The following is a 27,312-nucleotide window of genomic DNA, read 5'->3' as shown; positions in this document are numbered from 1 at the left end:
ACCAATTATTTTAGTTTTAGATAAACAAAAGAATAAAAAATCACCTTACATGTTTGTAAGTCTTGTTGGTCTCTGACTCAGCGATCAAGATATCAGGTGCTGAATTTATTTCAAAGTATAATCCTTTAAAGTTTAAAAGATATCTTTTTAGAAAATGTTTTAAATTGAATACACTATTAAAAGTTGTAATAATGTTTTTAAATGATTAAAAGTGGTAAAACAAAAATACTTATTTCCTGAACGCCTCACCAGAGCACTCAGAGTGGTGCGCGCACGTGTCATCAGGGGCGCGTGTGCCTGCATCTCTTTCTGTGAGCTCTGACATCTGAAACAGGATCCCCCATCCACATTCCTGAGCACGGTGAAAGTGATAATAATGTTTTATATTTCACACACTAATATAAAATAAAATATCTTGCTAAAGTTGAAAAACATTCAGTTCTTTTTAAAATATAAAAATCTACTGAAACGAATTAATTCAGCTTTAGATAATCAAAAGATAAATAAAAATCATCTTACTTTATTTTAGAGAGTTGAATAAGCTCTTAACACATCAATGCCCATACCATTGATGTCCACAAAAAATGCAATGTATGAAACGGGTTCACGGAAATAAAAAATCATCTTACGTGTTTAGAAATCAGGGCCCTCTGGCCTCTCTTTACACCAGCGGGGCTCTAACTCACAGATCAGAATGCTTCTCAAAGTAAAAGCCAGAGCACATCGTATTCCAGAGAGCATCAAGGCACTGTGATTAAACAATGTCACAAAATTACAATCAGTTAAATGTTTAGAGAGTTAAACAAGTTTATGAATGGGTTCACAATATTGTTTTACACAACTTGTTTACTGAATTCATATAGTCATTCCTGAATGACCTCACACTGCCTCAAAACATAGGGAGCACGCATCTATGTATGTGTGTCAAAGCAGTAAAGGAGCCGCGCGCGTGTCTGTGTGTCTATGTGCGCGTCCTCTGCTTTCTGACATCCCCCTCCTTCTGCTCCTCCACATTCCATAGGTAACAGTGAAACTGTGAAGTGTATCTCACACCAACTAAAGTTGAAAAAACATTCTGTTCTTTATAAGTATATAAATGAAATGGTTATAAAAATATCTACTGAAACCAATTGTTTTAGATAAACAAAAAGAATAAAATCCATCTTCCAATAACACATTCTATTCTTTAAAAGTATTGTAAGAGCAATTTTCAGAGATTAATAAAAACAGCATCAAAGGTGTAAGAAACTTTCAAGAGGCAAAACTGTTTTAAAGAGAAAAGGTTTATTCTTTGAGGATTCTTTTCACAACCGCAGCCACCCAGCTGTGAAACAGAATGACCTAGTGGACTCAATAAACACAGACATTTTATACAGGTTTCTGACATTCTTGACTCCTCCTTTCCCAGTTTCTGTAAATTTCCTTAAAGACATCTTATATCTCAAGCTAGTATGGACTAGGGCTGTCCCCGACTATGGATTTTCATAGTCGAATCAGAATCGTCATGTCTTGCCTATAGTCGACTAATAGTCGAATCATGTGTATGGGGGTGGGGCTGGGGGCTGGGGGCGGGGCTTTAACATTTCAAAGCCGCGATGTACAGAAAATCACACAAAGATAGAAGAAAATGTATAAAAACATTTTTGATCAATAAAACTAAGAAATAACATAAATAACTCCAGAAAGGTCACACTACAGATTTGCATTTCACATGCAAATCAAATTAAATCGGCTAAATTACCTGTGCGAGCAGGCCAGCCTACAGCACAACATCGATGCACCGAAAAAATAAACAATTAATTTACTAAATTAAATTAGAACAGAATATACCTTTCTAATAAATAAAAATATAAAACGAAATAAATCAGAATCAAGTCACAGGATGAGGAGCAAATGTGTGCAAAATGCCTAAAGTGCAGGGGAACATATATTCAAAACACAAGCCACAAATAGTTAGATTAGATAACCCTGACAGATTAATAAATAAAATTAAAATAAAGAAATGATTAAAATAACGATAGTAGCCAGAATTTTCAACTTTGTCTTTTTAACTGCAGAAACAACAATAAATGCTAAACTGGAGAGGCAGTCTTTTTAGCTAAAAATGTTCACAGCATCCAAAAATAAAATTAGAACCGGCTGAAAAGTTTTGAAATCACTTGTACCCGATCGAGAGAACAAATCCTGAAAGTCTTTCACTCTGTCTGTCCGTTGGAGTCTTTTCAAATTGTGCGCGCGGATAAAATACATTCTAACGTGAAACCCAGTCTATGCGTGAAACATGTTAACGTTGGCCGGCAGAAGTGCGATCATGGTTTTCCTGATGCTAAATCCAGCCTTGAAGAATATCCTTTCTGATGGTGTACATCCACACTTTAGATTTTCTTATCCCAGACATTGTTAAAGATTTAAATCCTTGTCCGAAGACGCTCCTCTGTCGGTCACGGATTGAAAGTGAAACTTAAATCTGTCACGGGGTGTTTGGATTTATTCACGCACGTTAAAACATATTTATTAAAAGCTTCTTTCTTTGCACATTTTTATATAGGCCTACAGCATTATCATAATAGGCTGAATATTAACGTATTGACATAAAAGCTAGTTCTATGTGAAATCAGACATTGAGCGCATTCATATAGCCAAAGTGGCATGATCATCGTTTCATAACACCTCTGCGAAGATTCGACCGTGAGATCGGTATTCGAATCAGGCTCCTCCTATCGAAGCATCGAATCTTCGACTATTCGGGGTCACCCCTAGTATGGACTGGTTTCTACATGGACTGGTTATACTGGAGTGACCCTCAGTCACTCCAGTATAACTTAACGCATAGTAAGAATAAAGGATATTATAATACCGAAAAAACGTAAATGATTATAATTTAAACTTCTGTTACTTGTACCATCTGCATAATTTTACTCACCCTTAGGATAGACTGTACCCATTAATAACAAAATTATCAGAATAACACATACAATCATAACACTATGTATTTAGCCTTTTTCAATTAATCACAATATTTTGTCAGGAAATGGTTTTACTTCTAAAGCTATATTTAATTAAAATCTATTTAATAAAATCTAACCAGAAAAGTTTTATAATTTGATCATTCGTTGTTCGAAATTATCCCTGACTTTTCCATTACATACCGTTTTTTCTTATCACCATACCTCACATTAATTAATAGATATTCTACCTGAAAACATTTCTTCTTTTCTTTCTTTGAAAAAAAAAAACTTTTTCTTTGCACAAGTCAAATGATTAGATTTATATCAATACTAAGCCCTTATTTGATTCAATCAAATAAAAATCACAAAACTTTTCTTCAACCATTAATTGGTCAATATTTTCTCCAGATATGTTGATCATCTCGTTGCCTCATGGACGTTCCATCTTCACCAATATGACACTTTGCATGCCGTAGAGAGGATTTTTCCAACGTTGGCAGGGGAGATAGTTTCTAGCACATATCATTGATCCCCCACTTTATTCTTTGCGTTGGCGTTTTGGGTTGCTGACGTTGGTTGGTGTGGTTAAGGTCAGATGCTTGGACCCAGGTCTAACACCCTTCAATCATTTTCAAATCCTTACAAGGTTTTCCCTTAGATCACGATCGCACCCCCACTGGAATGAGTCATTTACTGTCTGCTGTCACCTGTGAATGCAGACCTTAAGTGATTTTGTTAGTGACCGCTTGTCTTGTCGTCCCTTTTGGTGTGACCTGTGAAATTTTCAACCTGAAACATATCATCGGATAATTTCTTGCTCATTGAATAGCACTCAGGGTCCTTTTCCCCTGAAAAACACTCAACCCACGTTACTCATGTTAACAAAACAATACAGAATCATTTCTGTTTGGTTCAAAACATCCTGACATCATTTGGAACAGAATCAGTTCTGTTTGATGCAATCCGTTCTGACATCCTGAAAAATGAAAATTTTAAGTTATGCGCTGCGCAGGTGTTGCACCTTTCTTTCTGGCACAATAATAACCTAGGCCAGGATAACTAGTCAAATTCATTCATAGCTATTGTTTTCACTGGGCACAGTCTGCCCTGCCATTTCACTCCTGTGCTGGTTTTAGACAAATTCTTCTAACCCTCTGGGCTTTCCTGAATGCAAATGTGACCCCAACTGTTATCATCCTCCTCTTGATGCACGAGATCTCATCTTGTGCATCAATTTAACCAGTGTTGGGTAAGTTACTTTAAAAAAGTAATTAGTTATAGTTACTAGTTACTTCTCACAAAAAGTAACTGCGTTAGTAACTGAATTACATCATTACAAAAGTAACTAATTACCAGGGAAAGTAACTATTGCGTTACTTTTTTTTTTTTTTTTTAAAGTTTAAATATAAGAAATTTCTTGGATACCCCCAATATGAAATGTTAAATGAATTAAGAACATGCTTCTTAAGAAATGTACCAAAAATAAATAAATAGTAATAGAAAATATAGCCTACATACACATACACTAGTGCATATCATTAAAATGATAAAACTCACACACCTTTACAACTGGTAGACATTCTGTATAGCCTACTTGAAGTATTTTCTTCCTCACAATATTAAGTTTAACAAAAAGTGTTCTCGGACACACTCGGTCTCTCTCGCGCACTGTCGAGCGCGTTCTCGGACACACTCGGTCTCTCTCGCGCACTGTCGAGCGCGTTCTCGGACACACTCGGTCTCTCTCGCGCACTGTCGAGCGCGTTCTCGGACACACTCGGTCTCTCTCGCGCACTGTCGAGCGCGTTCTCAGACACACTCGGTCTCTCTCGCGCACTGTCGAGCGCGTTCTCAGACACACTCGGTCTCTCTCGCGCACTGTCGAGCACGTTCTCGGACACACTCGGTCTCTCTCGCGCACTGTCGAGCGCGTTCTCGGACACACTCGGTATCTCTCGCGCACTGTCGAGCGCGTTCTCAGACAGACTCGGTCTCTCTCGCGGACTGTCGAGCGCGTTCTCGGACACACTCGGTATCTCTCGCGCACTGTCGAGCGCGTTCTCAGACAGACTCGGTCTCTCTCGCGGACTGTCGAGCGCGCTGGCTCGCGGCATTCGCCTCGCTTTTGTCCAGTCCGGCGCCTCATAAACACACACACACAGAGAGAACCTACTCGGATGAAAACCGCTTCAGTGAGCTCAATTATAGTAACGCCACATTTTTATTGACAGTAACGGCAACGGCGTTGTAACGGAGGAAACAGTAATTAGTTTGATTACTCGTTACTGACAAAAATAACGCCGTTAGTAACGCCGTTTATTTATAACGCCGTTATTCCCATCACTGAATTTAACATAATAAGATTCTCTTACATTTATCAGACGCTTTTATCCAAAGCAACTTACATTTCAAGATACACATTTACATTCTTATCAGTTCTTGCTTTCCCTCGGAAATCAAACCCATGACCTTGGCGTTACAGGTGTCAAACTCTAATGTTTGAGCTACAGGAAAACTGCAATATTTGTTCATATTTACTTGGTAACATTTGTTTGGACAAAGTTTGTTAACCCAAACGTTGTCCTTCAGCCAAATTTCTTTTAGACATCTTTCTTTGCCTCTTAAACAAAAATATTACTTAAAGCCACAATTTCATCTTCTTATCAAATTGTTTTAAAGGGCAACGGCCCCGAGTCTCACAGCGTATCCTGCTTTTCAGGCCTGTCGTTGGTCTCGCAATTCAGTCATCTACAAACATTCTCCAGGTCATCAATTGGTCAGGTCAGGTTGTGGTGTGCACACTTTCGTCAACGTCAGTCGAATGACAATCTCCCCCTTTTTACAATACATAGCCTAACTGTTAAGGGCTCTCTGGATAATCTGATATTTACTTAGCCTACGTGTTTGTTGCTGTCAAATCTATAACATTTTCTCAACACATGACTGACGGCTATCTACGACTTCATCTTTTCTCCCATCTAGTGGTGAAATTGTATTTTGCATTCAAATGAATAATGCTCTCCAGCGCCTCACTTTTTCAAATGCGCGTTGCATCTACGGTAGCTGTTATGTACCAAAAAGCTATGACAGGATGTCTTATAATAGCACTTCGAGTTTTTCTTGGTGAAACTGAAACTTGAAACAACGAAAAAAAGATTGTTAGTTATCAATTACTGACTGTGAAAAACATTAACTATGGTAATTAGTAGTAATGCCTTCTTTACTCGTTATATTTTTTGAAGTACGTGCATTGTTAGATATCATCATCATCAGAGCCTTCTCTATCGTTACTTTACTCAATAGCTGCTATTCATCAAAGAGTCTGTTTAACTTTTAACTATAAATGTTCTACTGTCTATATAACATAGCTGCCAACTTTTGAGTTTTGCTTGGAGTGAGATTTATGGAGGAGCGGGGGGTGGGGGGGATATCTACACAAGATAGGCATTAATTTTTCTCAAGGAAAAAACAACTCACCTAATGCTGTAAACATACAGAAAGATACATAATGCGTTTTTTTATTATTATAATAACTTTATTTAATGATATAAATACAAATATAATAAATATGTAATATAGTACACATATTTAGCAAAATACTCTTTATAGCTCTTTTTTTCTAGCCAACTAACTGCTAGCCTTTATTATGGTCATTAAATGGCTTTCCTGAGGTAAATGTTGTGACATACATAATTGTTCTCCAGCTGTTTACCATTTGTTTGATTGATTGGTCGATATAATGTATGAGGAATATACATTTCGGTAAGTTGTACTGTATCTTTCAACATTGTTCATTTGTGTTTATTTACTAGCTAGAGATGATCGGTTCACGTGCCGCTAGGGATCCGTCGTGACTCGCGTCACATTTACAAGCGCCAAAAACAGTATATATTGTTTGAATTTCGTAATAAAAGTGACAGAATCTGAGAGCTGAGATTTTTTTATATCATAAGTAACCTGCTCTGTCTATTCTGTCAGTCTCCATGTCCTCTTTGCTTCGCGATAAAGTACACAACCAAGCAATGAAAAAAAAGCTTGTAATTAAGGCCGTAACATTGACTTACCTGTCGAGAAGAAAGCAGGAAACTTCAGCGTCTCTTTTGAAAGCTTTCTCCTGCGTTAGCTATCCCGACATTAACCCTTGTTTTTGTAATCTCCGGTCACGTTTCCTTTTACGGTCTATTTTGAACTTTTTCGACGACGAGGACTCCTTATCCTGTGACTCAGCATATGTATGAATGAACGGTGTATAAATAACCGTGCAGTGCAGCCTTTTAAACTTGCCGGGGCAGTGACATGCGCCTCTCACTGCTCTGCTCCTCCGCTTCGGCTGACTTCAGTCACGTGACGCTGGTTCTGAACGAAAACGCGTTGTGGAAACGCGTTGGCCTAGTACTTTTTGTCCCTCTCTGCTATTATAGTTTTTCAAGATGGCGGAACTACATGGAAGCCTCCGTGGACTTACCCGTCCCATGTATATAAAGATAATAAATTCTTCGTTTACGAGGATTAGTCTGATCATTGGCATAGGTATTTGTACACCATTGAGGGCATATTTATGAATAAAAATATTGATTTTAGATAATAAAATACCTAAAAAGCTACACATAGTCCCTTTAATAGTTCACAAATGTCAAAATACAAATGTTTGACTCAAATTAGAACCATTACAACGATCTAAAATACATTAGATACATTAGATTCATTAGATCTTTTCTAAGGTTATCTTTAGTTTAAATACTCAATTCACCTAACCTTCGTTTTTCAGAAATTTCTCTTGACTCATCACAAGCTGTTCTCATCTTTTAGCCACCACCATGTCTAACGACCTTCAGAAGTTAAAACTAGTTCAATATCAAAAAAATTTTCCTTGCCCATAAGGCAACCAACATCATGTTCCTTATCACCTCACGGTCTCAGTTGGCTCTTGAAAGCCCATTTCCATTAGCTCTTAAGCAATCATTTTCTTTTCTTCAGGGTGTTGTCTCCCTGGCATAGATGCAGACACATGTCACAATGGAAGACAAGCCATACAATCAACGCGGTTTCTGGTGAGTGGTATATAGAGGAACTCACATTTTCTGGGTCAGACCGCCGTAATTTCTCACAGCTCATCTCACCTCTCAATGATCTGCTGATGCTGGTGGCCACTCAGTCAATCAGCACCACTCTCATATCCATCTCACATAAAAACACCTCCATCAGGAGATGCCCAGTGTTTTTGCGTGACCCCCTGTCTTAGGTCGACCTTCGGCCAGAAGGATCTTACCCGTCCTTGGGGTAATCACTTCGTACACACTTGGTTACCGCTCTTCCCCATTACAGAATCTGTGACCGTTTTCTTCAACATAATCTGTTGTTTTCTGGAGCTTAGGAAAAGGCGCATTCAAGAGTCATCAGAGCCATTCGGACTGTCTACTAGTGTTAAACATAGGGAGACAGATTAATAACAGCAGTATTTAATCACTTAAATTCATTAATCATTTTAAAGGCAGCAACCTAGCTGCTTAGATTATAGTCAGTGAATTTAGATCACAATCGTACATTCAGTGTACTGTTACTTCTGTAGCCGGAGCCATCAGCCCTGTTTTATGGTGGAGGCTAAAATGAGACAAAGTCACTGGTCCTAAAATAAACAAGTTCAAAACAGTATTATTTTAAAGACTTCTTTAAAGTCATTCAGTTTTACTTTTAAAACGTTTTAAGTACAAATTGCCCTTTGAATGGCAATGATTTCCTTTAACATCTCTGTGTCTATGATTTTCAACTGAAACACTGTGCTTTACACAGGCTCAGACAACATCTTTCAGCTGACATTGAATGAGAGAGAGACTCTTGAGGCATTCAGGACTGATACACTGCATTCTCATAAACTTTTAACTTCAGACTTTATCTACCATCTTTTATCTACTCTAGCCCATCTTAAGGCATCTTCTCCATAAATTACATGTATTGTAATTTAGACATTACAAATTTCCACTCAGAATGAGTCTCTGTTGCACTGAAACTGTGGCAGTTTCAGTTACAGCACATGCCAGATTCAGATAAGCAAACCTGTTTTGGCCAATTCACAATCTTCTTTTGAACCCAAAACATCAGCTGTTAGCTCTTTTCATAGTCAACAACAAGCTTTTGTTTAATCAAATGCCTTTTCTTACACATTTTACATTTTGCAACTGTTAATCCTGTAACACTGCTTCTGTTTATTTTATCTTAAAGAAATAATAAGAATTATTCTAGTTCTTAATAACGTTTAAAATTTCATTTCAATTTTAGTTGTCAGGTTTTCAATTGCCATAATTTAATACCTGACTTCAATGTTTTCTCTAGGAGTTTATCAATCTGCTTCTATGATTCATACTAGCTTTTGAGGCTGCGCTCTCTGCTTGTCATACATTTTATGATTATCACTATAAATCATTCGTTAGATTTGTCTCTCTATATCATCTAAAACCTTATCAAAGCGTTTCATTCAAAACACAATCATCCTTTTAGTGACCGGTACTTTTAAAATATTTTGCAACTCATTTAGTCTTATCTGTAATTTTACGTCAACCGGTACTTTTTATAGTTGTTTTCCTTTCAAAAGGAATTCCTTACACTTAATATCTTTCAATCTTCTTAACAACTTTCAAAAGTTTATCTATCAACTTTCTTTTCTCCCTCATTTACTTTTACAGTCATACAGTGGGCATTTACAGTCACTGAATGACCCCGCTGACCGCAGTAAAACACTCTCTGTTATTCTACCTTCAGTCTTATCACTGTGATCTTTCTAACATCTCCACCCTACTTTACACCCCTGAAGCAGTGTGTTCTTATTCAGGAAATGCAAACAGAGCCACTGATAAGCAGTTCTCTGCATTTTCCCCCACTGTCCCAGCTGCAAATTCAATTACAATAGCCGAATCATAATCTTCATCATATTAACACTGATCTACTTTCTAACCCATATTAACACAGACTTTTCTTTAAATTTGTGTTATTTTGGCACTTTCTTTGTTTGGAGCCAGTCAAGTTACTGTTTATTTTCCAATCAGAATCAAACTTTTACAAAAACATAATCTGCAAATCTCTTTAAACTGAGAGCTTCAGAGCAGAGCTGCTTACAGCATTTGCTCTCTTTTGTATCAGGACTATTCAGTTACTCTTCATACAGTATAAAGACATTTAGCATGTCATTAATTTCATTAACACTGGTTTGATAGCTTATTCAAATGGTTAGTATGCAGATTCAACTTAATATTATCATTATTCAGTCCCACTTATCTCTACTGTTTCACAGAAATCACAAGATTCCTCAAATCTCGTTCTCAGTCTCTAAATTACACAGACAGCTATCCTAACCGCTTGCACCTTCAACTCTTGTTACAAAAATATGGCAATCTATTCTTCAATACTCTTGTTTTCATAACATTAATACAATAAAGCACATTCACATCATTATTATTGGCAGAACATTAATTTTCATAAGCGACATGGAAAATCTAAATATTCTAAGCAGGTTTCACAAAGTTTCTGATTAACTTTAGTCACACGTGTTTAGGGAAATTATCTCCAACCCATAATTTCCTTTATAAAACAGACAATGTCCTTGTCTTTCAATGACTTAATTTCAACAAAATATCTGACTTTGTACATTATTGATTTCCAAAATCTTTGGACATAGCTGTCTTTACATCTATCTAATTGTGTTATCAACAACACTGATTACAAATCAGGTACATATTAACATCCGGAAGTGTTGTGGTTTAATTCTTTTCAGGGAATGACTTCGGAGATCTTTGATACCAGAAATATTAGACTTTATTACAAAACAAAGCCGAGTGCCCCTCTGCAGAAAGACCCTACAGAAAGACCCTGCAGAGAGACCCTCCTGTAAGATTGTCCAGCAAACGTATATACCTACATCCTTCTCCCAAATATGGTAATACATTCTATAGGTATTTTGAGAAATAGTTTGTACCATGTGACATTACTGAAATAGAATTCTCTGCTGTATCAACACATCTCTCAGGTTCCAAAGTCACCCAAAGACATACACAGACAGAAAGGAAATAATAGTGTACAAAAAATAGTTAAATTACTTATTTTCTAAATAATAAAATCTTCAACATTCCCTCCTCTGGGGCTTATTTAAGCCCCACATTCGCTATCCTTTTCCAGAGTGTAGTTTCAAAATCCAGTCCCCTCCGTTATACTACCTTAGTGACTAAATTAAATCACTCATTCTTATTTTCAATGACTGAAATTATGCCACCACACTCCTGGAGGAGCAATCGAGCCAAACATCTTTCTCCATACATTTTTCTTTCTTTCAGTTGTTTTTCTTTCTTTTTCTTTCAATGGAGAAAGTAAAAGACTCGAGTCCTCCCTAATCAAACATCAAACATTGTTACAAGTGTGTTGATGAAATTGGTTCAGCATTGTCTGTTATTGTCACAGTTATGTATAATATGTCAAACACAAAAATCCCTTATACTATAAAGTTCTTCTTGCAATGTAGATATCCTCTTCGACACATACACCCAGGATCTGGCTTATTCATTTTCTTCTTCATCCTCATTCAAGGTACTTCAATCAACGTCCAATGATTTTAAATCTCAATTTGGTTTATAAACCCAATCCTTATAATATATGATTTAGTTGCCCTTTAAAATTAGTTTTCATTATCTTCTTGATATGGGAAGTACACAACAGAATAATAACCCCCTTTCAATATTGCAACTTCAGAAAACATTCCTTAATCTTTAAATCAAGTTTTCCTTAACTTTTTGACTCAATCGTATTTACTATTTTTTCTCCAAACATAAGTCATTCTACTTTTTTCATGTAATTGTTTTCATTATAATAAAGACAAATCATTATAATAAATCTCTGCTGATTATAGTAGAATCATTGGTTTAGTTTGCTTTTTAATTTTGCATAATCCATATGAATTTTGATCTTCTAGGTAAAAATAATTATCTCTCTTTTTTATTCGCTTCTTATTTTTATGAAGGAATATCAATTCCTAAATTTGAAGAATCAATCTTTTAGTCAGTCATTTTTAATTAATGAACAAACATAACATTGTAGTGCACCTTCTATCCATTAAATCGCAATATGCTTCGTTATAACGTTTTACATTTCAAATTCTGTCTACTTTATTACCAAATTTAAACAATAAATAAAATGTTTAATCTCACGTGTTGCAGCTTCTTCTCATTTTAACTCCTCAGTTCAAGCATACCTTTACTGAATACCTTTTCTTCCTTTCTACTAATTTCTAAATGAACTATCATGAATAAACTTAATTATGTCACATGTAATCACTCAAACTAAGAAAGCTTTAAGAGCAATGTTACATTTACTTCATACAAGTCATTCAATAAACTCATTAGACAATTAGAAAAAATAACTCTCAAAAATAACTTTTTATACTATCTTACATATTCATTGTACGTACATTTCTTTTTCTGTATATCTAATTTTAATCTTAATCATTTCAAACATAAAGCATTATAACTTAAAACTTCCTTTCTATAATTTAAGTTTCTGCACACAAATAATTTTAATCTTCAATTTCTCTGGAATGACTGCTGTCCCATTATCTAAACTTATTTCTGATAGAATTTAAAATCTAAGGAATACTTCTCTGGGAATATTTAATTACTTCTCCTGACCCTCCTCTGCTGATTTCATTGCCTTTACCTTTCTCTATCTTGCTCATATAATCCATTAGGTGTTTAATTAGTCCTTCTGGTACTGATATATGGCCTATTTGTGTCACTGTTCCTTTTTTACCTTAATTTTTGGCACAAATTTCATATGTGTAGTCAAAAATTGCCAGAAATGCCTTTTATTTTTCTTATTCTTTAGCCTTTTAATTTCCTTTAATTTATTTTCCCTAATTCTTATTTTCTTATTTTCTCTTTACTCCCCCCTAGCGCACTGGTCAAAACCATGCGCATCTGGATTGAGAATATTCAAAAGTATGTTATTGTGCAATAACCTGTCATTCTTACCCCCCTCTGGTACCATATAAATTGTTCATAATGCCTGTTTGTTATTGAATTCGAACAATTTACAACTGAGGTGGTTATTCTATTAGCACCATTTAAAATACATTAAATTAGTCAATAGTATATTGAATCAAATCATAATCTTATAACTTAAATTGAAATCAAATATTTGTTAATAGCCAGTGTTAATCTTTTCTTTAATTTTCAACTGTAGCTTTAAATTAATTACTTATACTCCTGTATTGACAAATTACATTCGAGTAGGCCTACCATTTATGATCTTTTTTTTTTTTTTTTTTTTTTTTTTTTTTTAATGTCATTTAGTTCTAGTTGTATTTTCCTTCATGACTTGTCTTAATTCTCACTATGCTATGACAATTACTTGAATTAGTCGCTTATTCATTATTTAGTTTCTTTTTAAATCATCTATAATTTCTTTTCTATGTTGTTTTTGATATATTCTTTAATTCAATATTTTTCCTTCTGGTGGGGTTATTATTAAGTTGCTACTAGTATATTCAAGGGCTTTAACATTACCTTTAAATAAAGTTTGGTTGATGTTGACTTTGAACTTGTACTCATCTCTGCTGATTCTCTCTTCTTTACACAACTTTTTGTGAGCTTTCCACATTCTGCAAATTTTCATTTAAAGTTCTTCTTGTCGTTTGTCTTCTTTTTCCATTCATGTTGATCATTGTGTGTTGTTGTAATTGGCTTTTTCATTTACTTTCATTGGCAAGGGAATATCATTGCCAGCATGTCCTTGAACCCTCACTTCCTGTTGTGGGGGGTTACTGGAGTCGTTTGGTGTATTTTAAGTTGAGAGGTATGGACTCAAATGTCAGTTTGCTGATCAATGCACAAGCCTCTTCTGAGATGACAAAGCAGTCACTGGTTCTTTTTGTTTGAATCGTCCCAGAAACCTTCCTGGAATTGAACTGTTCTCATCTGTGAATAAAACCTTCATTATTTCTGTTAGTTCAGTTAGTGACAACAACATATTAAATCATCTGCTCATCTGGCCCATTGTCCTTCTTGCTGTCACCTGTAAAATGATCATGTGGGCTGAGTGGTGTTCTGTCCCTTTTTGGGGGTCTTAACCCCTATATTACTTTTTACAGTCAATTCAGCTCAGTTATCTCATTGTTTTGAGTCCCACTATCAGCATACTAGTTATCAGGCATCTTAGACAACACTCAACCCACTTTACTAAAAGACAATATTTCATACTTTTGACAAAACGTCAGCTCCTTCATGATATTCTGAAAAGAAAATCAGATGTGTTATTCTCCATCATGATATTCTGAAAGGAAAGTCAGATGTGTTAGGCGCTGCGCAAAATGCAGTACTGTTTTATTTTTTTTACACATTTTTTTTCCCATTTTCTTTTTCTATTGCCACTACAGTTTTGACCAGGAAATTAACCAAATCCATCCATGGTCATTATTGGGCAGAATATGCCCTGTGGGCCCACATATCAAATTTAGATACAGCTGTAGGCAAAATAATGGATTTGTCTTGGTGTACACCATCTTTCACTTATTCATACTCAGTCACTCATTGGCCATCACACATTCTTCTTCCGCAGGTTGTGCTCTAAATGCGGAACTTGTAAGGCAAGGCAAGTTTATTTATATAGCACATTTCATACACAATGGCAATTCAAAGTGCTTTACATAGAAGAAATTAAAATAATGAAAAGAAATAAGAATAATTAAAACAGTTTAGAAAAATAAAATAAAATACAGTACTTTAAAAAAAAAAAAAAAAAAAAAGAATATTTCTTATAGATCTTTCTTTCAAAGGATTCCCTTAAGACTTAAATCTTTCAACCTTCTTTTAACCTTCAATCTTCTTACGACTTCCATCTATCAACTTTCCTTTAACTTTCTTTTCTCCCTCATTTACTCACACGTTCTTTTCACTTTCTTTAGCACTTTAGCACTGCGTTCACATTCTTTCTCAGACGAAAACTTTAATATCGTCATTTAAATACTGTTCTACTTTCAAACCCACATTAATACACGTCACTTTCACATTATCACCTTCTGAGTGGGCATTTACAGTTTCGGGCTAAATGCCCTGCTGACATAGGAGAAATTAAAATAATTAAAAGAAATAAGAATAATTAAAACAGTTTAGAAAAATAGAGTAAAATACAGTACAGTACAAACAGTCGGACGAACAGCGGCACAGTGCTCATTCAGTAAATGCACAGCTAAACAGAAGTGTTTTGAGTCTGGATTTGAATGTGACCACTGTAGGAGCACATCTGATCTCTTCTGGAAGCTGGTTCCAGCTGTGGCTGGCATAATAGCTAAAAGCAGACTCACCATGTTTAGAATGAACCCTTGGTATTTCTAGCTGATATGATCCTAATGATCTGAGTGATCTGTTGGGTTTATATTCAGTGAGCATATCTGCAATGTATTGAGGTCCTAGGCCATTGAATGATTTATATACCAGTAATAATACTTTAAAAACAATCCTAAATCTAACTGGGAGCCAGTGTAAAGACCTGAGGACTGGTGTGATATGTTCATATTTTCTGGTTCTGCTCAGAATCCTGGCGGCAGCGTTCTGTATGAGCTGCAACTGTCTTATGGTCTTTTTGGGAAGGCCAGTGAGGAGTCCATTACAATAATCCACCCTGCTGGTGATGAAAGCATGCACAAGTTTCTCTAAGTCTTGTCTGGAAACAAAGCATCTAATTCTTGCAATATTTTTCAGATGATAGTATGCTGATTTAGTTATTGCTTTGACATGACTACTGAAACTAAGGTCTGACTCTAGTGTCACACCAAGATTCCTGACTTGATGTTTAGTTGTTTGACCCCTAGAGTGAAGGTATGCGTTCACTTTGAGAACTTCATCTTTGTTTCCAAACGCAATAACTTCAGTTTTGTCTTTGTTTAATTGAAGAAAGTTTTGACACATCCAACTGTTGACTTCGTCAATGCATCGGCACAGGGAGTCAATGGGGCTGTAATCGTTAGGCGATAGGGCTAAGTACAGCTGTGTGTCGTCTGCATAGCTGTGGTAAGCAATTTGGTTATTTCTCATTATTTGGCTCATTGGGAGCATATACAGGTTGAACAGGAGTGGCGCAAGAATTGAGCCTTGAGGGACTCCGCATGTCATGGATGTCCACTCAGACTTATGGTCTCCTATACTCACATAATAACCTCTCCCATCTAAGTATGACCTGAACCATTTTAGGACTATCCCAGAAAGCCCCACCCAGTTTTCCAGCCTGATAAGAAGTATGTTATGATCGACAGTGTCAAATGCAGCACTGAGGTCGAGTAGTACCAGCACTGATAATTTTCCTGAATCAGTATTTAAGCGAATATCGTTTATTATCTTTATGAGCGCTGTCTCTGTGCTGTGGTGCGGTCGGAAACCAGATTGAAAATTGTCAAAGTATCCATTCGAGCTTAAGAATTTGTTCAGCTGATTGAAGACAACTTTTTCAATGATCTTGCCTATGAAAGGAAGATTTGAGATCGGTCTATAGTTGCTTAATATGGTCTTATCCAGATTGCTCTTTTTCAGGAGGGGCTTGACAACTGCAGTTTTCAGGGAGTTTGGAAAACTCCCAGAGAGAAGTGAGGCATTTACCACTTCTAGAAGATCTGCTTCTAAACTGTTTAGCACAATTTTGAAGAAAGATGTGGGAAGTGTGTCAAGGGCGCATGTTGATGTTTTAAGGTGTTGTACGGTTTCTTCCAAAATTTTGCCATCAATTTCTTTGAAGTCAGACATAGTAACTACTTTCTCAGGTGGTCTGATCTGTCTGACCCCAGTGCAACTCAAGGATGTGCTGATCACCTTTCTGATATTATTGATTTTCTCAGAGAAGAAAGAAGCAAACTCACTGCACTTGCTGTTTGAGAGCATTTCACTAGGAATCTGGCTTGGGGGGTTTGTCAGTCTCTCTACAGTAGCAAAAAGAGTGCGTGTGTTGTTTAAATTGCTGTTTATAATATTTGAGAAGAAAGTCTGTCTAGCTTTGCCTAGTTCCATATTGAAAGCATGCAGGCTGTCTTTGTAGATGTTATAATGGACTACAAGTTTTGTCTTCCGCCACATGCGCTCTGCTTTTCTGCATTGTCTTTTCATATGTTGCACTGCTGTTGAGTTTCTCCAAGGTGCTTTTTGTCTGCCACTCTTCTTCCTGACTTTAACAGGAGCAATATCATCAATTATATTTTTAACTTTTGAGTTAAAAGAATCAAGGAGAAAATCAACAGAGTCAGCAGATATGCTTGGTGTTAAGGATATAGCCTTCATAAATAGTACACTAGTGTTCTCATTTAAGCATCTCTTCTTGACAGACACAGATCTAGCTTCAGTGGCAGGAGAGATCAATATATCAAAGAAAATACAGAAATGATCAGACAGTGCTACATCCTTAATAACATTGGATGAGATGTTTAGACCCTTACTGATAAGTAAATCTAGAGTGTGTCCATGATTGTGTGTGGGTCCATGTACATGCTGAGTCAGATCAAAAGTTTTTAAAACAGTTTTGATTTCTTTTGCCATATTGTTTTCTGCATTATCTATGTGAATGTTAAAATCTCCAGCAATGGCAAAACAGTCAAACTCTGAGGTAATTGTTGATAACAGTTCTGTAAAGTCCTCAGCAAAGGCTGGAGAATATTTTGGAGGCCTGTAAATAATGATAAGTAAAATGTGTGGAGCACCTTTTAACACAGTACCCAGATATTCGAAAGACGGGTAATTCCCAAATGATATTTGCTTACATTGATAGATATCTTTAAAAAGAGCAGCTAGACCCCCACCTCTCTTAACAGCTCTGCAGACACTCATAAAAGTAAAGTTAGGAGGGGATGTTTCATTGAGGATTGTTGCACTGCAGTTGTCTTCTAGCCAGGTTTCATTTAGAAACATAAAGTCCAGGTTGTTTGTGGTTATTAAGTCGTTGACTAGAAGTGATTTATTTTTAAGTGAGCGAATGTTTAAAAGTGCTAACTTAACAGTCTTACTTTTTGTCCCCACAGCAATCTTAGTTTGACATGTAATAGGCACCAGATTAGTTGGGTTTGCTGTACGGCTATTGAAGGCCTTAGACTTTCTATCTTGTAATAGAACAGCAATAGAGAAAGATACAGGCACACTGGGTTCCCGCTTGTTCTGTAAACATTTGAGAAAGTTACTGTTATCATAACAGCTGTAAATTTAGCTGTGGAATGCCAAAGGTCTGACAGTCAACGTCACAACACAGCTACGCAAACACTATTCAGAAGTGTCAGTGATCTTAATGTTTAGTTTAACACCGTTGTTATAAACCCTTTTTTCTTTTTCTTTTTTCAAACCCTAATAGATTAAATATTTCAGAATAATAGGCCTTAGTATGGTGCAGTTGAGAGTAAGACAGCCAATTGTAATTTCTCAAATGCATTTTTTCATTTGTTTGGTCTACTTTATCATATTCTTTTTGTTTTTGCTCATGAGCTGCTTTAAGAAGAAAATTGGAGATCTCTACCTAATCTTGGAAAATTGGAGATCTCCACCTAATCTTGGAAAATTGGAGATCTCTACGTAATCTTGGATCCATGGCCAACAACATTTCCATCTCATTATCCCAGTTTCGACAGCATTTTTGATTTCATAATTTTTTCTTTTCCAATCTATCTCTAAAAAAATATTAAAACAAGATGGAGTGACCAGTATCATGGTTTTGCAAACAAAAATAATAATTCTTTGACATTTTGTGTCTATCTTTTTCTTTGCCCTATATGTCTAATATAATAGCCCTCACTATACCAAATCCAGCCTCAGTTTTAACTATTTGGTGAGTTGAGCACCCACTTCTCTGTATTTTCTTTTCTTAGCTGGACTTGTACCTACTGAAAAAGCAGAGAGGGTTAGTTTAGCAGAGAATATAAAGAATTGCTATGAGACCAGTGAATTATCAGAATGAATAATGTTAATATAATAATTAACCAAATTTGAAGCAGTCTCTAGAGTGTTCATAAGGTTTGTCACACCTGTGGTGCCCCGTAAGGGTCTGTTCTTCTGTTTTTAGCTTATCTGTCGTTCTGCATGTTTTGCCAGCCTAGCTGTCACTCAAAGGCCATTGCAGAGTGGAGAATAGGCTCTGTTGTTTCTCTGCCTCTTCTTAGTTTGGGCTTTTTATCGATCCTGCCAGTTTTGCATCTCAGTATTTCTCTTTGTCCTCAGGAAAAGTCTCAAGTGAAAGATTCACCTTTTCCCACATTAATTCAGTCTTTCTGAGTCTTTTTGATTGGTCAACTTCAGGAGGGGAGCTGAGAACCCCTCACCCACTCTCTCTTCTTCTCTCTGCATTTGCGTCTTTGCCCTTTGCCCTCTTGTTGAGCTTCCATTCGTCACTGAAGGTATCTGTAATTTGAACACTCAGAGATCTGCATGAATCAAATTGAACTTTTACATATAAGCTATTAGTTCTTTATCACATTCCACTTTTTAACCTGCATCTTTTCACTATTTCTTTTTATATAAAAAATCTCACTGGTTGACAATAGCAGTTCCCCCATTCTATTAGTAAGCAGTTCTTCATTGCAGGAAAAAGCAAGCTAGTTCTGTTTTTCTATATCAACAATAACTCTGATGATCTGAGAATAATACAATTGAATAATTTCCCCTATCATAAAATTAGACTTCAATCTTTCTTCTATATTTGCATGCAGTGTTCACAATAATCTAGTTTCTCAACGAACATCAATGAATTCCTCTTATTATTTACTCTCATCAACTTCTGAAGTATTCATGACTTTTGAAACTTGGTCACTCAATCTTGTTAACCTTCAGCACTGCACCAGTTATTTTTCTCTGAACACAAACTTATTAATCTGCAATGGAATACTTTTTCCACTCTGTCCTCAGGGATAATGAGATACAAATTTTAGACGTCTTCAGATATAATATATAATATATTAAGCACGTGCAATCTTATTTATATTCATCTATTAATATATCATTACATTTATTGATTAAATATAAATTTTATTATTTTAACTTATTTTATACAATATTCTTTATAGTTAATATCTTGGAACAATTGTTTTCCTTTAGTTTTCTTTCTTAATACACACCATTTAATATCCCTTCATTCACACAGTCTCTGTCCCTTCAAGCAACCAGGGTCAGAGGTCACTTATTTTCAACCACAGTCACACAGGATCCTACAGGCACACCAACATGATTTCACACACTCTTTTTTCTCTACTCTGTCAGATCTGAACAATACATTACAAATGTCTGCAGATCAACCATCTATATAAGCTAAACTACACCTGTATCAATCAATGCCCACTTACAGGTATAAAACATCAATAACTGATATCCTTATATCAGTACGCTTGTCATCCATCAAGGCCCACTTGACAAGTACATATAACTATCCTATTCCATAAACCTCTGTGATTCACTTCCTCAACACAACAGAGTGAAATAAGACCTAACTTCTTCTGTGTTCATGCTATTCTTGTATCCTCAAGGCCCACTTACAAGAAAACACAGTCCAATAATTGATATCCTTATCAATAAATTCAAACCCTCTGTGTGCATGCTTTTTGCTCATCATCCTTCAAGGCCCTCTTGATGAACAAACACAGAACTTTACGTACGTACGTCAAAACTCTTAGCGCTAAATCAGCATCACCAGTAGTTATAGAATCCACTCAGGATTAAACAAGTACTAGCAAACACTATCGGGAGCTCCCCCACGCTATTACCAACTACTTGACATTTACAAAGACAATGCATGCAATTATTTCTGATATCAAACATCACTTTTTAAGGTCTTTAAATTTGGAGAAGCTTTTTCTTACCACATCCGGGCCACTGGTGACTAAAGCCTGTTTTATGCTTCTGCGTCGAATCGACGGCGTACCCCCGCGGACCCCTCTGCGTCGACGCGAACCTCGACGCGACCCCTCCGCCGTAGCTCGACGTGCACCTCCAAAAAATTGTAACTACGCGTCGCGGTGACGCAGACCACAGGGGCTGTGATTGGTCAGATTATACATCATTTCCGGAGTGTAGCTTTTCCGGTTTCCCCCTCCCGCTTTAAAGCCTCAAGTGTTCACAAGATGTTGTATGAGACTGAACATTTGCACCCTCATACTGATAATTATAATACACTTATAAAGACAGTAAATAAAGAATTAGTAAAACTAAAAATATGGATGGATATTAATAAATTATCTTTGAATTTAAATAAAACGAAGGTAATGATGTTTGGTAATTATAAAGAAAACGCAGAAATATTATTAAGTATTGATGGTGTTGCATTAGAAATAGTAGGGATACTCCACTTTAAAGTGAAAATTCTGTCATCATATACTCACCCTCATGTTGTTTCAAACCTGTATGAATTTCTTTCTTCTGCTGAACAGAAAGGAAGATATTTAGAAGAATGTCAGTAACCAGACAGTGTTTGGGTCCCATTGACTTCCATAGTAGGAAAAAATATAATATGGAAGTCAATGAGACCCAGAAACTGCCTGGTTACTGACATTCTTCTAAATATCTTCCTTTCTGTTCAGAAGAAGAAAGAAATTCATACAGGTTTGAAACAACATGAGGGTGAGAATATGATGACAGAATTTTCATTTTAAAGTGGAGTATCCCTTTAAGCTGGAAACCACACATCAGATACATACAAGGTAAAGTATCTAAAAGTATTTCTATAATTAATAAAGTGAAATGTCTTGGAATATAATATACTCATTGTATAGAAATGTGTGGCAATAATTATAAAAGTTCACTACATACCCTCTAAACATTTTTATACTGCTCAATTCTTGTATAAAGCCCACAAAAATATATGCATATGTATATGGGTGATAAACTTTTTTTTATTTTTTTTTATTGTGTTATACACTACTGGTCAAAAGTTTTAGATCGGTAAGATTTTTAATGTTTTTAAAAGAAGTCTCTTCTGCTCACCAAGGCTGTGTTTAGTATATAAAAAACAATAAAACAAAACATATTTTATGACAATTTAAAATGACTGTTTTCTATTTTAATATATTTTAAAGTGTAATTTATTCCTGTGATCAAAGCTGAATTTTCAGCATCATTACTCCAGTCTTCAATGTCACATGATCCTTCAGAAATCACTCTAATATGATGATTTGATGCTCAAGAAACATTTATGATTATTATCAATGTTGAAAACAGTTATTTACATTTCTATTTCATGATGCTATGATGAATAGAAAGTTCAAAAGAGCAGCATTTATCTGAAACTGAAAGCTTTTGAAACATTAAACACTACCCGTCAAAAGTTTGGGGACAATAAGAATTTTAATTTTATTTAGGGGGGAAAGAAATAAATTAAATCAATACTTTTATTCATGAAGGATGAGTTAAACTGATCAAAAGTTACAGTAAAGACATTTATAATGTTAGAAAATATAGGAAAGAGATTCGCGAACCACACCACCCCCCTAGCGTTCTGGCGGTGAAATGCACCGCAACCCGACGCAGAACCATAAAACGGTCACGACGCCGTTGGAGTGACGGCGTAGCTACGCCGTGGAGTTGACGCAGAAGCATAATGAGGCCTTAACACATACCTTATTCAAAAGCAAAACTGCTCACCTCAAAGTACAGCGGCCACTGTTGTCTGTGTCAGTCACCAGCGATCCCTTCGTGGCTTCTTCAGCTCCTAAGCCAAGCCCCACGTTGGGCGCCATTTGTTGTGGTTTAATTATTTTCAGGGAATGACTTCGGAGATCTTTGATACCAGAAATATTAGACTTTATTAACAAAACAAAGCCGAGTGCCCCTCTGCAGAAAGACCCTGCAGAAAGACCCTGCAGAGAGACCCTCCTGTAAGATTGTCCAGCAAACGTATATACCTACATCCTTCTCCCAAATATGGTAATACATTCTATAGGTATTTTGAGAAATAGTTTTGTACCATGTGACATTACTGAAATAGAATTCTCTGCTGTATCAACACATCTCTCAGGTTCCAAAGTCACCCAAAGACATACACAGACAGAAAGGAAATAATAGTGTACAAAAAATAGTTAAATTACTTATTTTCTAAATAATAAAATCTTCAACAGAAGCCGGCTTAATAAGCTAGCACTGTTGCTATACTCCCAGCATAGCTGGACCCTTTAGGTTCAAAAGACAATGGTTGTCAAAATAAACATTTCAATAATTATTTTATCTCTAAAATATAGAATTTTTCCCGTTCTGCTTAATGAAACATTCCTTATCTTTATATCATGTTAATCCCTGTTAATCATACTCAATGCCTTATTTTTATCTAAAACTCACTTTTCATACCATTTCAACTTAATTTGACTTAATCAGGCGTTCATAAATATGAATTTTATCTTCCCCTACATGCCAGTTCCTTCCCCTACATGCCAGTTCCTTCTGTATCTGTTCAATCCAACAATTCACTGTTTGTATTTTCCATCAGGAAAAACATTCTCTCTTCCCTACATGCCAGTTCCTTCTGTATCGACTCTGTTCTCTTTTATCTGCTTCTTTTCCATCCAACAATTCACTGTTTGTTCACATTTTTACACTCATGAACAAACTACAACAACTCTTTGACTAGTAACGGATAAATTGGCATTTCAGAAAAACCCTGTACTTTTGCACAATCTCATACGCTCATCATCTACAACACTGCTCAAATCATCAGTCATAGCTTTGCTCAAAGTTTCATCAGACACACAAAAAGATTTGCAAGCAGTTTTCTTCATTGCAGATAGCAGAAAGAAAATCAGTGTATGTGTTTGTGTGTGCGTCGTGTGTGCGTTTGTTAGTAAAAATATTTTCACTTCCCTTTGCTGTAGCCAGAGACTGAATTTCCCAGAGCCGAACCCTGTCCGTCCCGCTCTCCTGCCCTCTCGGTTCAATCCGACTTTATGGTAGGACATGCGCTGCTCCAGTGTCCGTCCTTCTTGCATATCCTGCATTTTGTACAGTCTCGGTGCGAGTGGGCATTTGTTGCACAAACATAACAGTTCCATTTTCCTCCAGCAGCGTTTCCTCTCAGTCCTTTTCGATTAGCCGGGTTTGAATGGGAAAACACAGGTTTGTTCTTCGCTGCTTGTTGCGGTCTGTGCTGAGGAGTTTGCCTTCCCCTGCTGCACTGGCGCCGCTGGCAATGTGCATGAAACTGCGCTGTTAGTCTTTGTGCCATTCGCTGTCAGTCCTGCTCCAGTTCTTGTGCGGTTCTCAGGGGCGGTGGAGAGCGGTCCAGATCGAGGTCCAGCTGGGCCGTTATTTCTGCTATGGGATAATGGTTTGTGTTGTAGGCAGGTGGCGGAGCCGTTGTCAACTCGGTACACACATGTTTAACACACACACAACAACAACCATTCTGTTTTCCCTCGTTCTTTTCTATTGATTCTTTTACGACATTGAGTCTTATCTTACTCAAGGTTCCCGCCTCGGGGAAATCGTGATATTTGATCAGTTTTTCTATGTCAACCATACGTTTACCCCCATAATTATTTTTCATTTGACAGAAAATAGGTGTGTAAAAATGGTCTATTTTACTGTTAGATGACCCCATTTTGGCTGAATCTCCCTTCTGGATTTCACCATTTCGACACGTGTCTTACAGTATCCGTCAAACGTCTTCAACGGGCCCGTTTTTTTTTTTTTTTTTTTTTACCCAAAAACGGTCGGGTTTCTGTAATTACGTTTTACTCAAAATCTTCCCATAAGCACTTTCTAGTGCTCTATTAATTATTTCCTCAGGTTACAGAGACTTTGAGTAAAACTAACTAATCAGCAATTGTGATTATCTGAATCACCTGTGATTATCTGAATCACCATTGGCACTTCCGTCCACCAACGAGCTAAGTGTGGTAGAAACCGATCCGAATCTGTCAGATCAATTTCTTCCCCAAACAATTGTGATTATCTGAATCACCTCTCGCTCGTACCAAAGCAAAACTCAGCCAAAATGGTTCACGTTCACTCACAATTATCAAATTACACTCAACTTCTTTAAAACAATTCTGCCGTTTCTTACCCAGAGATGCTTTTCTGTTTTCTGTAATTGCCACGGATTCTTTTTTGATCTTTGTGGGATTTCTTCACCTGGTCCTGAATGCGGGTATTGGCTCTCTCTCCCTTAACCTGTTGAGTTACTATCTCAAACCGTCGAGGTATGAGACGGCCGCCTGATGCTGCCGGGTTGCACTTCCGTCAAATCCGTTCTCAGGACCAGGAGAAGAAGAGTCCGCACGAGATCCGACACTTCTGACACCAATTGTAAGAGCAATTTTCAGAGATTAATAAAAACAGCATCAAAGGTGTAAGAAACTTTCAAGAGGCAAAACTGTTTTAAAGAGAAAAGGTTTATTCTTTGAGGATTCTTTTCACAACCGCAGCCACCCAGCTGTGAAACAGAATGACCTAGTGGACTCAATGAACATAGACATTTTATACAGGTTTCTGACATTCTTGACTCCTCCTTTCCCAGTTTCTGTAAATTTCCTTAAAGACATCTTATATCTCAAGCTAGTATGGACTGGTTTCCACAACAGTATATAAATAATATAATATAAAATCACAGAGTGGTTCTCTCTCTCTCTCATTTAAAAGCATAACCTTAAAAGTTTAAATCAAATATTTAAAGTTTCAATACATTCATATCTTCTATTTATCTTTTAGAAGATTACTGTAATGATTTTGTTTAACGGTGACCTAAAGTATAATTGTTATTAAACAATGTCTGTTCAAAAACTTTAGATTGTTGAAAAACTGTACTTAGTCGTCTTATATCTCATTTATATGAAAAGATTCAATCAGCATTTTTTGTCCATGCGGGGGTTTCAATTTTTATGGCTTTCCATAGCTATAATGATGTTTGTACCGTAACTGCATATTCTATCATGTACACCTAAACACAGAAAACTACATTTTCAAAAAAATGAAATAAATAAGTAAATCATTTAATATCATTTTGCGCACACACACGGTTCCAAAAAATAAACTAATTTCTATTTTAAAATTAAATTATTATTAATATTATATATATACATATAACCAATAAATAATAACATACACTACTAAAATGTAAACAAAGTTTTAGCTAAATAAATAAGTATATAAATAAAAACACCTTACATTCCTGAGGTGAGAAAGGGGTTTCCTATTATCAGACTAACTGAAGTTGAAAAACATTCTATTCTTTAAAAATATATAAATTAATTGTTTATAATATAAAATCACAGAGTGGTTCTCTCTAACATAATGATTTTTGTACCGTAACTGTATATTCGATCATGTACACCCTAAACATGTACACACATGATACTTCGATCATGTACACCATCACAGAAAATTACATTTTTAAAAAATGAAATAAATAAATAATTTAATAAAATGTAAACAAAGTTTTAGCTAAATAAAAACACCTTACATTTCCAGAGAGGCGAAGTAGTTCTTTATGCAATGATAAAAACAATCCAAAAAAGCAAATAGTTTAAGTTGTCCTATAACAGCCCCAGACCCTCCCGGTGATAAACTACAGTGTGAACTGAAGCTTCAGGATATAGGGCGACATACCAGATGAGTCTCGGGGGGACAATGTCACAGTTAATCTAGTCTGCATTTCAGAGCATACTACATCCAGAGTTTATACTAAATTCATTTAAAAGCATAACCTTAAAAGTTTAAATCAAATCTTTAAAGATTTATTAAAACCATATCTTCTATTTATCTTCTTAGAAGACTTAGGTATTATTGTTACTAAACAGCGTCTGTTCAAAAACTTTAGATTGTTGAAAAACTGTGCTTAGGCGTCTTAGATCTTTTGTCCATACAACATGTTTGTCACAATGTTTTTAAGAAATCCGAGGACTTTACATTGCTCTTATTTAGACAAAGTTGTATCATTTGGAAAATCACCACACGATTTGAGAGACGCAATGTGTGATAAGTAAAATTGGTCTTGAGCGAATATTTAATCTTACTGGTAGCTATGATCTATTACACGTATAAGATCATTTTTACTTGTATCTCCCGAACTACCCTTAATCAGTGCGGAAACACACAAGGTGAAACCCTTTACTGAGAATATACTATCGGTTATCTACTCAAAATATATATAGAAGCTTCAAATGTTAGCATTTGTTGATGGTGGTCGCATGAACAGACTTTGGGGAGAGCTATAGCAGAAAGCATGCCCTTTGACCTCCTCAATTTTGGAGTCCTCCCAAAAGAATTTCTCCCATCTAGCGATTCTTCCATCTACTCGCTTTTTGCAACTTTGGTAAATGTGCCAAGAAGCTATGACAACATGTCTTCCAATAGCACATCATCGAGTTTAACTATACATGTTCTATCGTTATGCTGCC

General features: G+C 36.1%; 1 long non-coding RNA gene across 1 annotated transcript in view; it reads left to right on the top strand.

The window, feature by feature from the left end:
* Nucleotides 1-27,312, top strand: part of LOC309512758 — an 84,369-nt gene that overhangs the window by 42,335 nt on the left and 14,722 nt on the right. The gene's annotated exons all lie outside the window — the stretch shown is intronic.

The sequence above is a fragment of the Leuciscus leuciscus genome, assembly GCF_965113295.1.
Source record: "Leuciscus leuciscus genome assembly, chromosome: 1".
NCBI lineage: Eukaryota > Metazoa > Chordata > Actinopteri > Cypriniformes > Leuciscidae > Leuciscus > Leuciscus leuciscus.
Note: the sequence above shows the minus strand (reverse complement) of the source record. Positions and strands in the feature narration are given on the sequence as shown.